At 38.4% G+C, this 14,408-nt stretch overlaps 1 protein-coding gene across 3 annotated transcripts in view; it reads left to right on the plus strand.

Moving 5' to 3' along the window:
- The first annotated feature begins 4,546 nt into the window (after positions 1-4,546).
- The window catches only part of LOC131435117 (opsin, ultraviolet-sensitive), a 316,741-nt gene continuing 306,879 nt past the window's right edge, over positions 4,547-14,408 (plus strand). For 2 of the 3 annotated variants that reach the window (XM_058602661.1, XM_058602663.1), the window contains exon 1: positions 6,277-6,427. The gene's annotated coding sequence lies outside the window, so the exon portion shown is untranslated. Of the gene's footprint in view, positions 4,793-4,850; positions 5,031-5,100; positions 5,927-6,127; positions 6,428-14,408 lie in introns of those variants that run through there. The other variant, XR_009230447.1, reaches the window with a different exon arrangement.

Below are 14,408 nucleotides of genomic sequence, written 5' to 3' on the forward strand. Positions count from 1 at the left end.
AGGTGACGCGGCCAACTTCGATTCCCATTCGATCTAAAGCACGCACACGAAGCAAATGTGCGCCTTGGTTACCAGCGTTTTTTTTTGCCGTCACATGTGCCATGTGGGTATCACTATCAGTCGTAGTAGACGAGTGCAATTGCTGTGCCTATATGCCTTTGTTTACACTTAGTTATTATATAACGGAATACATAACGATCTGACGCACCAGAACTGGAGTAGAAGATGAGAGAAAAAATCGGTTGTAAGACCAGTATGTCAGTATGACGCTCACGAACGGAAATCAATACATTGTTTTTTGTTAATTCTATAGTCCGCATTCCCGCAGCTCGGATACCGATTTCGATGGGCTTGGGCTTGGGATGGGCTTTAGAAGTTAAGGAATAATTCAAAGGTTTCGACTCTACTAGTGATGATTATTGTTGAACATCTTCGTTTAAAATGCATTTCATTTTTCTTCTTCTTAAATATTAGTTTAGTCGATGTTTGAATAAGGTAATACACAACGCTTTCGTTCCAACGGGGAATCAGATCCCACAGTTCTAGAGTCAAAGTCCTCAGTGATAAGTAAATTACTCATCGGCTGAAATATTATTGTTAATCAAAGGATCGCAAAACAATGCGCATCTCCCACGCATGGCTGGTGAATGACTGCCATTTATTATTCGAACTATCGGTAAAATGTATACCATTCGACTCAGTTAGTCGAGTACGCAAAATGTTTGTGTGTGTATGTGCGTATATGTGTATGTGTGTGTATGTGTATATAACGTTTTTTTTTGCACTAACTTTTCTCGGAGATGGCTGAACTGATTTTCACAAACTGAGATTCGTATGAAAGTTCTTGTGGTCCCATACAAAATTCCAAAATATTATTTAGATCCGACTTCCGGTTCCGGAGTTATGGGGTAAAATGTGCAAAAAACTAAAATATGTGTTCTAACTTTTTTCATACATTGCGCAAGCGGTTTTCACAAACTTAGGTTCAAAGGAAAGATCCTGTGGTCTCATACGTAATTCCTGAATTTCATCCGGATCCGGAAATATAGGGTAAAGTGTTTTAAAAATTTTATACCATCACTGAAAAGGGCGAAAAACTGTAAAAAAATGCAATTGGTAGTTTTTTTCAGTAGACAGTCAATCGAACCGATTTCGGTTATTCTTTTAAGAATCGAAGAAAATTATTTTGAAGAATACCACAGTATTATATATGATAGTATGATTGATATGAGAAAGACATTATTACACCACTAGGTGGATTGAAATAGGTCTTTGTTCCCTAGTTTCATCCAGTTCACCATGTAGGATGAGCGTTCTACTTGTGTTTCAAACGTATAATAGAATGGCAACGTAAACACATTTAAATTTGACTGTAGAACTGTTCGAATCGGAGATGCAATTCATACAGATTTATCTGTATCATACAGATTTTTACATGTGCATACAGATACAATACGAAGTACAGATTTCATACAGATTTACTAAATTTAATACAGATTTATACAGACTGCACGAAAAGTAATAAAGAAAACATTGAACTTTTCCGTCAAATCTATCTATCGGCATTTGATTACATAGACAAAATAAAAGTTTATTAAACAAGGGACAAATCATGTACAATGTAAAATTGTACGAGATTTAGGCATACTTATAGATTCCAAGCTCACTTTTATGGAAGACTACAATACCATAATCAATAAAGCAAATAATATGCTGGGCTTTATTAAACGCATTAGTAATAACTTTAAGGACCCATATACGATATTATTCCCGAAGGACTAATTCAATCGATTCAGAAACAATTTCTTTTATATTCACTTCGTAAATTTAACTGGACATCATTTCCTCGGTCATCGTATGAATCACGCAGCAAACACTTAAAAACGTAATAATCCTTCAATACCTTGTTTTATTAACGACATTATTTCTCAACGCGTACAATTATCGCAATTAAATTTTTATATACTTGGCCGTCAATTAGGTACATGGAAATTATTTTTACAATTTATTCAAAAAATAGTCTAGTGAATCAAATATATTCTATTTTGTAATCATCTTGACCCTACTGTGTCAAAAAATCAAATTTAAACCCAACTTTATCGTAGAAATAGTGCGTAGTATGTAGATACACATAGTAAACCGTTATTATACAGTCTACATTTGCTAGACGTAATAAATAAATTTCAAAACTAGATCAATATATATAATTACAATTCAATTGTTTTCCATAAAAGAACTATTAAATTTCGTCGTTAAATATTCTTGTAAGCACGGTAATAACTTACGAAGATATGAATGAATTTATCGTTTTCTAGGCATATTTTATTAGACTTACATCATTTCATAGTAGAAATTTCATTTTATTAGTGAATACAGACAGGCGCGGCAACTATGGGGGGGGGGGCAAGGAATTTTTCGTTCCCTCAAAAGATTTATTGGAGGGACCAAGCCCCCCATTATTTTGACAACTGCAATAAATAAAGACTGTCCAGAAAGCAGGGACGCACTTTGATTTCGCTGTAAATAATTCACAAGTGTTAGATATTCAAATTTTATTCGATATACTGATAATATTAGATTACAACAACAGAATATTATTCTCAACATTTGCTACTTAGCCATTGTAGACTAGTTGGCGCAGCTTCTTGCGAACGTTCCTCATTAAATTCCGTACAGACTTCTTGGCGACAAGTTTTGACACTTTTTTCGAATCTTTTTCGAACTGTTGAATGGTTTCGGTCGAAGTTGTGGGCGATTTGGTGGATTCATGTCTTTTGGGACGAAAGTGACATTTTTGGTATTGTACCATTCTACTGTTGATTTCAAGTAGTGGCAAGAAGCAAGATCTGGCCAGAAGACAACAGGATCTTTGTGGTTTCGAATCATGGGTAGAAGTCGTTTTTGTAAACATTCCTTGATGTATATTTTGCTGTTCATTGAAGCAGTGGTAATGAAGGATTTCGAAATCTTACTGCAGCTACAAATTGCTTGCCAGACCATAGCTTTCTTGCCAAATTTTTCGACTTCAATCAATGTCTCGGACTGGTTTAACACTTGCCCTTCTCGCACCGTATAATATTGTGGTCCCGGCAAGGATTCAAACGTTCTTTAGCATGAAGAACATTTGACTTCGAAGTGCCCACTTTATTGGCCACATCCCAAACTGAAACCTCCTTCTTTTGCTCGAACGCCTTCAGTATACGTTTATCCAACTGAGGGTTAGCAGGACCTTTTTTTCGACCCGTTTTCGGTTTATCCTCAAAGGTGTTATCCTCACCGAACTTCCTGATTGCATTTCGCACGGCTTTTTCACTTACTCCTTCCATTTTTGTAATCTTTCTCAGTGACAGTCCGCGTTCGGTGCACCATTTGTACACAATTTTTCGACGTTGTTCTGCTGAAAGTCCACGCATTTCGAAACAAACTAATGAAAACGAATAAACAACTGCACAAGTGGTTAGAGCAGAGTGAAAACAACAGGACGCGTCCATACTTTCTAGGACAGTCTTTATCAGAAAATTTTCTAGTGATATCTTATGATATAACACTTTTTTTCTGTTATCCCCGTAGTTGGTCTCCGTAATCCTTCATATTTCATAACTAGTTTACTACAGGGTGAAATGATCTATACTTTACCACTTTCGAATATTGGTTATAACAGGAATAGTAGGGAAAATGTTCGTGATTTTTACTTTTTATTTGCTCTAACCTCTCCGTTTCCTGTATAAAAGGCTTTATATAGTGCAAAGCTCAATGATCTGTTGTAATAATTTTTTGTGCCCCCCAATATTTCATGGAACTTACCGCCCCTGAATACAGATGAATACACATTACCTAATGAATACCGAAATACTAATGTTATTTAAGGAAACTAGTAGCAATATGTTTCATTATATAGTAACTTGGGAAATTCGCTTAAAAAACTTATAACTTAGGAAATCCACGTAATCAAATTAAACAAATTTTAAGAGTATTTGTTAAATTTCTTTGACTGATAACCATTTCACAAAATTTTAATTCCAGATTGAAATTCGACAGCATACTCCCCTTGGAAAACAAGGATAGCGCAATGAGATCATAGATGTCACTAGTTAATGGTAAGGAAAGTATATGTTTGCGGATAAAATGTAAATGGTTTAATAACGACTGTTAATCAGGATTAGAATATGTACAAGATTAATGTTTTCGCTTAAGAAACCTGAACCTAATCTAGCAAAAAAATGTTTTAACAATCATATTTCACGAAACTGTATTGGGCTCAAATTGTACACAGTTTTGTAGAATGATACGGACACTGAAAAAATAGCATTCCGAACAGGTATTATCTTGTTCTCCTAACTGATATTACGCAGTTTTGGCGTACTTCTGATCTGTAGCGTGGAAGCCACCGAACAACTTGAATCTTTGTGAGCTAGATGATGATAAATGATTTCACTAGACGAACTCAGTAAAGAACGGGTGCATATTTGGGTGAGTTCAGAATCTAAACCACAAATCTCCAAACGAACCATGAAACATTTGTCCACCTACTTAATCAATATCTCCTTATAACACATCACTATCGATATCGTACATAAATATTTTTACTCTTCAATATATCAGAATCAAATTTCACGAATAAGTTGAATATGAAGAACCATAGCAAACAAACTAAACAAACAGCTGATTGAAACGTCATCACAACAAACCTGTATCCGAAGAAATAAATATATTTCAAGAAACATCCTACCTCAATGGAAACATTTATTCGTGGAACCTGCGATACAATGTGTCCACAATCGGAAATTGACCTGTACTTAAATTAGAACCGGTAACCTGAGCTAGTTGTAACGCTATTTGCTCCGTTTTAGGCGCACCAGAGAGCGGCTACTTCACTTCTACGAGCTTCGACCCGACAGCAAAACCGAGCCGGATCCGTGCCGTGTGGTGAAAGAGTTTTCCCGATCGGCCGCCGGTGTCAGGCAACCGAAGCATTGGGAAATTCGAACCGCGAAAGCCCTTAGAAGAACCGTGATCTACCTGCTTTCCGAGTAAGTAAACCGTTTAATTTGCAATTCGATTGTTCAAATGAACCTAATGAAAAAAATCGTCAATCCTTAGAATTTTCCACGATGATCGTCGCCAGTATAGTTTCAAATACGACTTCATATTTGACCGTTTACGAGCGGTTCGACAGGAAGTGGTTATGCAAAATCTTACCGCACCCGAAACGCTCGACATTTTGGTACCAATTACACGATTTCTAGCGTACAGTTCCTACAGACTGTGTGAGGCTTCCATCGGAGAGTTCGATCAGAAAATCTGTCAGTCCCATTTGCAAGAATGTTTGAAGAAAGTTCTTCGTTGCTACGATGAATTGGATCAGCATTCAAGTTTGTACGATGACCAGGAACGCACTGAAATGGAAGGCCTCTATTTGATGCTTAATCTGGGCAACACGGAGTCACTTAATCGAGGGATAAATTTGCGAAAAGATCTCAAGACACGGCTAGGTTGTCAGCTTCTCATGAACATTGAGTACACCCGAAGGAATTTTTATAAAGTTCTTCGAAATATCAGCCAACTACCTCCGTTGCAGGCAGCACTTGTTTCGCTTCGATTGCCGGAAATCCGTCGACAACTTTTGCTACGGTTTTCGCTAGCATTTCAAAGTAAGGTGCTGACCGTTCCGCTCGATTGGATTCATCTGGTTCTACACTATCAGGAAAACGACGCTTCAGTGCTGATCGAAGACTGCAAATACTATGGCCTCCAGGTGATAGAGCTATCGAAGCCTGCTAACAGTCAATCAAGCGTGATCGAAACCAAAGACGACTGGTGGGACAACGAAAACGAGCTGAACCTGACGAACACTGGGCGACAGAATGATCTCGAGCGGTGGTCGGTGAAATTTGAGAGGACCAATTTCGATGCTGACAAACCAGCGGTATGTATCGCACCCCGTTGGTAAACGTTTGATTCTAAACCACGAACCGCATCCGAGCAGCGATCCGCTAAGGTTACAACGACTCTAGTAGTAGTCTTTAGTTCAGACTTGATCGGTTCGGTTGCGCGGCTTAGTGAAAACGTTTGCTGACTAATTTTTTAATTTGGTCCATTTAACGACGGAGTGAATCTCTTTACGTAGACTCGTCCGAAGCGCGTACAATTCGTAGATCGAATGCTTGGTGAAGTCACGACGGTCTCTAACATGATGTTGCTACGGTCGGACAAAATGACGACGACGGAACGTGCTTCGAGTAAACCTAATCAGAATGTTTTGTGATGCTATTTCCTGCGTTGAATGAAACTCATAGATCTCGTGTAAACTTGTCTGAAGTGAATGTTTTGTTATCTGGTAGCCAATGTGTGTTTGTGTTTATTGTTTTGATTTGTTAAATCCGAAATTCACATTATTTTCTATGTGTAACTGCTTCACAGCAATAGGGTGAGTAAAATCTGAACACCTGTGAAATGACACTGCAAACAGACCCTGTCAGCTTGGAGCGATCTCAATCTTCAGCTCAGCAACGCCATCGCACGGCGTCTCATTCAACATGTCATGTCAATTGTATGGGTGCGCAACCCTGCTATTTTGGCGCGCACGAAATTGACATTTCTCTCCCCTACTTCTATGTACGTGATTCGATGCGGACTCGCCTGAGGGTGCTATGCTCGCAAAAAGGATGTTGCCAAAGATTTGTTCGGGAAATGTGAAAGCTGGATATCTTGTTAATATGATATCTTTGCTGCAAATTACGATAAGTTCAATCTTTAGACATCTATTTAGAAATTCACCGGAGAAGATGGCAATCTGAATACAAAATAAAAACGTTAGCATTATGACATCACTTCGTGATTTTATTTTTTTTTTTTACAGCGTAACCCTAAACGGTATTAAGTCCAATGTAGTATAAAAACGAAGCTCTTCGACTTTGACTGATGAGCCGAAGACGAACTTAACACAAACCGATTGAGTAGGTAACCAAAATTACTAAATATCTACTATCCAGGGACCAGTGTATGTTGTAATCAACTTAACAGCTAACGCACCTAAAAAAATATTTTTTTTGATTGACTTGAACATCTGAAGAAAAAAGTTTTTATAATATAGGAGAAACCGGGCCTAACTGGAAACTTATTGGAAATTGAAAAAAATATACATTACACAAGGTTTTTACACAAGTTCTCTACCGTTGTGTAGGTTCAACCTTCAGCTACAATTTCCAATTTGTGATTTGGAAAAATATGCATGAGTTTTCGTACCACATCGCGTAGAAGTGACCAACTCAAAATCAAATATTTATGTATTCGTGAAACAAAAACGGGCTCTTTATGACACATTATAAGACTAATACAATGGTGTTATCAATATTCTTACTTCAATTTCTTAAACACATTTCGTTTTCTCCAGGAAGTTATCACACTTAAAATATATTACAGAACTCGGTACTTTTTTCCGAAATTTCATCAGCTGAACTTTTGGTAATGATTTCGGTAAAAATGTGCTTGCCGAATTAATTTGTAATCCAAAAATATCTAAGCTGTCATGATTACCGAACATTTCAGTAAAAGTAAGTGTCATATTAAACTTAAAATGTACCGAAGTGCTCTGTAAATAATACAGTTGAATCTGTAGTTCGAAAAAAGTGAAGCCGAACATTCCAGTTAAAGTGAACGTCAAATATACCGAGTCTCTTTGTAAAATGTATCTGTATTTTTGTACTTGTATTAAATATTCTGTAAACATGATTTTTTGTCGTGAATACGACTTACTTTACTGTGGGGTGCCTTTTCAAAATTTACCCTCTGCGAGAGTGATAAATTTTTGATCGTGAAAATATCCTGTTGTATCCAACGAATCAACATAATTCTTGCAACATGCCATCGGAAATATAATCACAATTTTATGATAAAATTTTCAGTTGTGTGACATAATCTCAAATAATTCAAAATTAAACTTTTCTGAAATGTTTGGTATAAACGAGTATCAAAGAGGATAATTCATAAGGCCCGTTTGCCTTTCTCGTATTTTTAAAGCTCAGTGATCTGTGAAAGGATTTATTTAATCTAACTACCAATAGAATCGAAATTTTTCAACTTAAACGTGTATAGCAAAAGCATTGAAGTATTTCAAAAGTACACTATTGAAAAACCTATCTCATTTGACCCATGTCAACACCAGCCAATCAGAACGCGTTCTGAGGAAGAGAACAAAATATCTGCTGCTGTACAACAAATCGTTCGAGAAAAATGTTCCGAACAGTGTTTAATATCGTAGTGAGTTCCACAATTTGGTCTTTCTGAAAGGCAGAAATGAATCCCGTACAGCATCCTGATGGTTTCTTTCAATGAAATGCAAATCCGAAATGAAATAATCGAAATTAAAATTCTATATGCTACTATTTTTATAGCCGTCAGGACCGCCCATTAGTGAAAAAGCTACAGACGAAATCACGTAGAAAAAAAAACCTCTTAAAAAATGGAATCAGTTTGGATTCTATCGCTACTGCAAGTAGATATATTTTGTGTCGTTTGAAAAGCTAGTTTCACTTCCGACAAGAGCGATTACGTCACAGCTGCCAGTCATTTGCATTGGTGAAAAAACAACGAAAAGTGGACAACGGTGGAAAGCATCACACAAAATCAGCCGTTCTAATGGCTCTAAAAATTTTCTAAAGAACTGTTAGGATTTGTTGTTCGCAAATCGAAGGTAAATATCCTCAGTTTAGTGAAAATCTAGATCAGTTTGGTTAGATTTGTGCACTTTTCGCTGTGTGAAATTCACAGTAATCGAGATCAAGTGAAGCTTTCTTTTTTTGTGAAAAATGTGAAAAAGGGGAATGCTTGCATAATTCATACAATTGATCAACTAATCGATATTCGCGGAAGTGTTAAGGAACATGTCAGTTGTTTTCGTATTCACGACAACCAGTTAAGTCCTACAGGGTCCGGCACTCGAAGTGTAACCAACTTCAGACCGCTCGCGCAGCTCTCTAGAAATTTGCTAAATGACAGTTCGGAGTTGTATTGTTTACAAGCGCAAGAAAGCATTTTGCCAAAAGTGAACTCGAAAAAAAAATCTGGACTTGAGAGAGCGAAGGAGTTGCTTCGTTTGGCCGAAAGCGGTCAATTTCCGAACATTGTATTTTCTGACGAGAATTTTTTTCCTATTGAGCAATTCGTAAACTCTCAAAACGATAGGGTTTACTTGACCGACCGTTCATACGAGAATTTGAGTCATCGATTGGCCACCAGGATGCAGCACCCGCAACAGATAATGGTTCGGGCCGCTGTAACCGCAGATGGGCGCTCTCCAATCGTTTTCATCGAGCCTGGCGTCAAGGTAAATGCGACATATTATCGGGAAAGTATTCTGGAGGTTGCTTTGAAGCCGTGGGCAGACAAACATTTCGGTGGCAGACCATGGACGTTTCAGCAGGACTCGGCACCGTCTCACAAAGCTCGAGTGAACCAAGAATGGCTGAAAAACAACGTTCCGAACTTCATCACGCCCACACAATGGCTCTCGAATTCACCAGATGCGAATCCAATGGATTATTCTCTTTTGGGCCATTTTGGAGAGCAAAGTCCGAACTAAAAGATACACCAGTCTCGAGGCGCTGAAAAAAGTTATTGTCCGCGAGTGGGCCAAAATACACCTGCAAGTCACATTCGGGTAGCTTGCGATTCGTTTTTCGACCGTCTCAAGGCCATAGTCTCATTCAGTAAAAACCATTCAAGCGAAGAGGTTGTGTTTCGATTGTACTGGCTCGTGAGTTAACGGCTGATACCGAGACAATTCTAAGCTTCAGGTAGTTAAACTGCCCATAGCAAACGTAATATTCGGGGCGTTTCCCGACTGGAAAGCTAGCAACGAAGGCCATCCCGTTCATACGCACAGAGGTGTAGAAACACAGAGGTGCGAGAGCATAGAAGTGACGAGTCACAGAGGTGCCATCGCATAAAGGTGCGAAGACGAAGGGGTGCAAAGGCACAAAGGTGCTAAAGCAACCCAGTGCTGATCTACCAGGTACCAGAATTTGTACGCTGCGTAGGATCAAAAGAGACGGCATATATCGCGAGGTGCTACACTGCAAGCATCGCATTTGATCGCCACCAAGAGCAAAAGCACTGTACCTGGGGTCAGGTACAGGCAGCACAGCAAGTGCAGTGGTGTTCACAACGACGGCAGAGCAACTGAGATAGCAGTAAACGACAGAAGACTGCCAATTGGAAACAGCAGAAGACTGCCAATTGGAAATCGTTGGAAGAGCTTCACGTCGTTCTTCACGATAAAGGAACAGAGACATCAGCTACAAGGTAGATTTAATTTAATTTATTTTTTATTTCTTATATCTGAAATTTTACTAAACATAAGTTTTTATTTTGGTATTATTAATTTACAAAAAAATTTAATGTAATGGATGATCTTATGGAAGATCATCCGAATCCGATTCCGGATACTAGTAAGAGTTTAAATACTCCGAGGGCTAAACATTATCCACAGGGTACCACTGGGCCATGGATAGTCTATCTTCGAAAAAAAGAAAAGATTTTAAATTTGATGCAAATTACCAAGGATTTGACATCACATTTCTCTGAAGTTAAAGAAATATGTAAAGTTAATAGAGATAAAATTCGAGTTGTTGTCAATGACTTGAAACAGGCGAACGAAATTGTAACCTGTAAATTATTTTCTGTTGAATATCGAGTTTACATTCCATCGAAGGAGGTGGAAATTGACGGTGTCGTGACTGAAGCAAGTCTGACGGCCGATGATTTACTTAAAAATGGAGTTGGTCGTTTTAAAAACTCCATGCTTGAGGGAGTTAAGATACTCGAGTGCAAGCAATTGTACTCAGCATCTATTGTCGATGGAAAAAAGTCGTATCGTCCCTCAGATTCGTTTCGTGTAACATTTGCCGGATCTGCGTTGCCTAGCCATGTCTATATCGATAAAATTCGTCTTCCTGTTCGGCTTTTCGTACCGCATGTTATGAATTGCACGAACTGTAAAAAATTCGGGCATACAGCTACTTACTGTAGTAATAAGTCCAAATGTATCAAATGTCAAGGGCCTCATAAGGATAATCTTTGCGATAAAAATGTTGAAAAATGTGTTTATTGTGGGGAGAGACCTCATGATGATCTTTCAGTATGCGCTGCATTTAAGTTGCGTAAAGACAAAATGAAGCTTTCTTTAAAAGCACGGTCTAAGCGCACATATGCAGAAATGCTTAAAACGGTCATACATGTCTCCCCCTTGGAAACCGAAAACGGTTTTTCAAATCTTATGGAGCCAGAGGAATCTGACTCCGACGGAAATAGTGAAGATACCTCGTTTGTCACTCCTCAAGGGTCTGTTAAGAGGAGATTAACAAACCACAAAATACCTAAAAAGACACCTAAAATTACATCTTCAAAAAAAGATCCCCGTGTTAAAGCTAAAAAGCCAAATTTAAAACCAAAAACTGTGCCTCCTGGTTTGTCAAATTCACAAACCAATCCAGAAACTAGCTCAAGGAAAGACAATAATCCAGTGGGCTCCGTTTCACATTCACCAACAGGATTACTTAAGTTTTCGGAAATTGTAGAATGGATTTTCGCAGCATTCAATATTTCTGAACCTCTAAAGACTATCATAACGGCATTCCTTCCAATAGCTAGAACTTTTTTGAAACAGTTATCAGCTCAATGGCCAGTTCTTTCAGGTTTTGTATCATTTGATGGATAATTTATCATACGCCGCAAATGATTCAATCACTGTCCTGCAGTGGAATTGTCGAAGCATCATGCCAAAACTTGATTCATTTAAAGTTTTGTTGCATAGTCAAAAATGTGATGTATTTACTTTGTGCGAAACATGGCTTACATCAAACATAGCCTTAAGTTTTAATGACTTTAACATTATACGTCTCGATAGAGACTCTCCGTATGGTGGAGTGCTTTTAGGAATTAAGAAATGTTATTCCTTTTATAGATTAAATATTCCTTCGACTTCTAGTATAGAAGTTGTTGCTTGTCAAATAAATATTAAAGGAAAGGACATTTGCATTGCTTCAGTATATATTCCTCCAAGAGCTCAAGTTGGACAACGACAGCTTAATGAAATTGTCGAAGCCCTTCCTGCTCCACGTTTGATTTTAGGAGATTTCAATTCGCACGGAATGATGTGGGGTTCCGTTTACAATGATAGCAGATCATCCTTAATATATAATATTTGCGACAATTTTAGCATGACGGTACTAAATATGGGTAGCATGACACGGATCCCAAGACCTCCTGCACGTCCAAGTGCATTAGATTTATCTCTTTGCTCGACTTCAATTCGACTAGATTGCACCTGGAAAGTATTTCCTGATTTACACGGTAGCGATCATTTACCAATCATCATCTCAATTAGCAGTAACAAAGGCATTGCTAATTCAGTTAATATTCCATATGATTTGACAAAAAATATTGACTGGATTAAATACCAAAGTAATATTTCAAGTGCCTTAACTTCAATGGAAGAGCTCCCCCCACTTGAAGAATATGACTTCCTCGTTTGTTCGATTCTGGAGGCCGCAGAACAAGCCCAAACCAAACGATTTCTTGGTCCATCGTCTAACAGAAGGCCTCCAAACCCTTGGTGGGACAAAGAGTGCTCAGATGCTAAGCACGCGAAACAAAATGCCTTCAAGACGTTTTTAAAACGAGGAGGAGGAACTCCTCAGAATTTTGAAAAATTCTTGACTTTAGAAACCAAGTACAAGAGCATACTTCGGGCCAAGAAATGTAGCTATTGGAGACATTTTGTCGAAGGTTTGTCAAGAGAAACCTCAATGAGCACTCTTTGGAATACGGCCAGACGAATGAGGAATCGTAACGTAGGAAATGAGAGTGAGGAATACTCGAACCGATGGATATTTGATTTTGCGAGGAAAGTTTGTCCAGATTCTGTTCCTACGCATAGCATTATTAGGGAATCTTTTTCAAATAATGGTTCCATTGATAGCCCCTTTTCTATGATGGAATTTTCCATAGCACTCATGTCTTGTAACAATAACGCTCCTGGGTTGGACAGAATTAAATTCAACTTGGTGAAGAATCTGCCCGACCTCGCAAAAAGACGTTTGTTGGAATTGTTCAACAAGCTTCTTGAGCAAAATATTGTTCCACCTGACTGGAGGCAAGTGAAAGTTATCGCCATTCAAAAGCCGGGGAAACCAGCTTCCAATCACAACTCATATAGACCCATCGCGATGTTGTCCTGCATCAGAAAATTGTTCGAAAAAATTATTCTACGACGTCTCGACACTTGGGTCGAGACGAACGGTTTGTTGTCAGATACTCAGTTTGGCTTCCGTAGAAATAAAGGGACGAATGATTGCCTTGCATTACTTTCGTCTGACATCCAAATTGCCTTCGATCAAAAGCAACAAATGGCATCTGTATTTTTAGACATTAAAGGAGCATTTGATTCAGTTTCCATTGATGTTCTTTCAGACAAGCTTCACCAACATGGACTCCCAGCGGTTATAAATAATTATTTGCACAACCTTTTGTCAGAGAAACGCATGCATTTTTCACATGGCGATTTGGTAACATTCAGAATTAGCTACATGGGTCTACCGCAAGGCTCTTGCCTCAGTCCGCTCCTCTATAATTTTTACGTAAATGACATTGACAGCTGTCTAGTATCCCCATGTACACTAAGACAATTGGCAGATGATGGCGTAGTTTCAGTTACTGGACCCAAAGCTATTGATCTGCATAAACCATTGCAAGATACCTTAGATAACTTGTCCGATTGGGCTGTTCATCTTGGTATCGAATTCTCTGCGGAGAAAACAGAGTTAGTCGTCTTTTCAAGAAAGCATGATCCCGCGCAGCTTCAGCTCCATATGATGGGAAGAATGATCCAACAGGTTTTGACTTTCAAATACCTCGGGGTGTGGTTTGATTCCAAATGCACGTGGGGAGGACACATTAGGTTTCTGATAACAAAATGCCAACAAAGAGTAAATTTTCTTCGAACAATAACCGGATCTTGGTGGGGTGCTCATCCGGAAGATCTAATAAAATTGTATCAGACAACGATACTTTCAGTGATGGAATATGGATGCGTTTGCTTTCGTTCCGCTGCAAACTCTCATATTATCAAATTAGAGCGAATTCAATATCGTTGTTTGCGAATTGCTTTAGGCTGCATGCATTCGACACATACAATGAGTCTTGAAGTTCTGGCGGGAGTTCTTCCATTGAAGGATCGTTTTTGGGAGCTTTCGTCGCGACTGCTAATAAGATGCGAGGTACTGAATCCCCTAGTTATTAATAACTTCGAAAGGCTAGTTGAGCTTCAATCTCAAACAAGATTCATGACTGTATATTTTAACCATATGTCACAGGAAATCAACCCTTCAAGATATATTCCTATCCGTGTC

This window comes from Malaya genurostris, chromosome 3 (assembly GCF_030247185.1).
Source record: "Malaya genurostris strain Urasoe2022 chromosome 3, Malgen_1.1, whole genome shotgun sequence".
In the NCBI taxonomy this organism is placed as follows: Eukaryota; Metazoa; Arthropoda; class Insecta; order Diptera; family Culicidae; genus Malaya; species Malaya genurostris.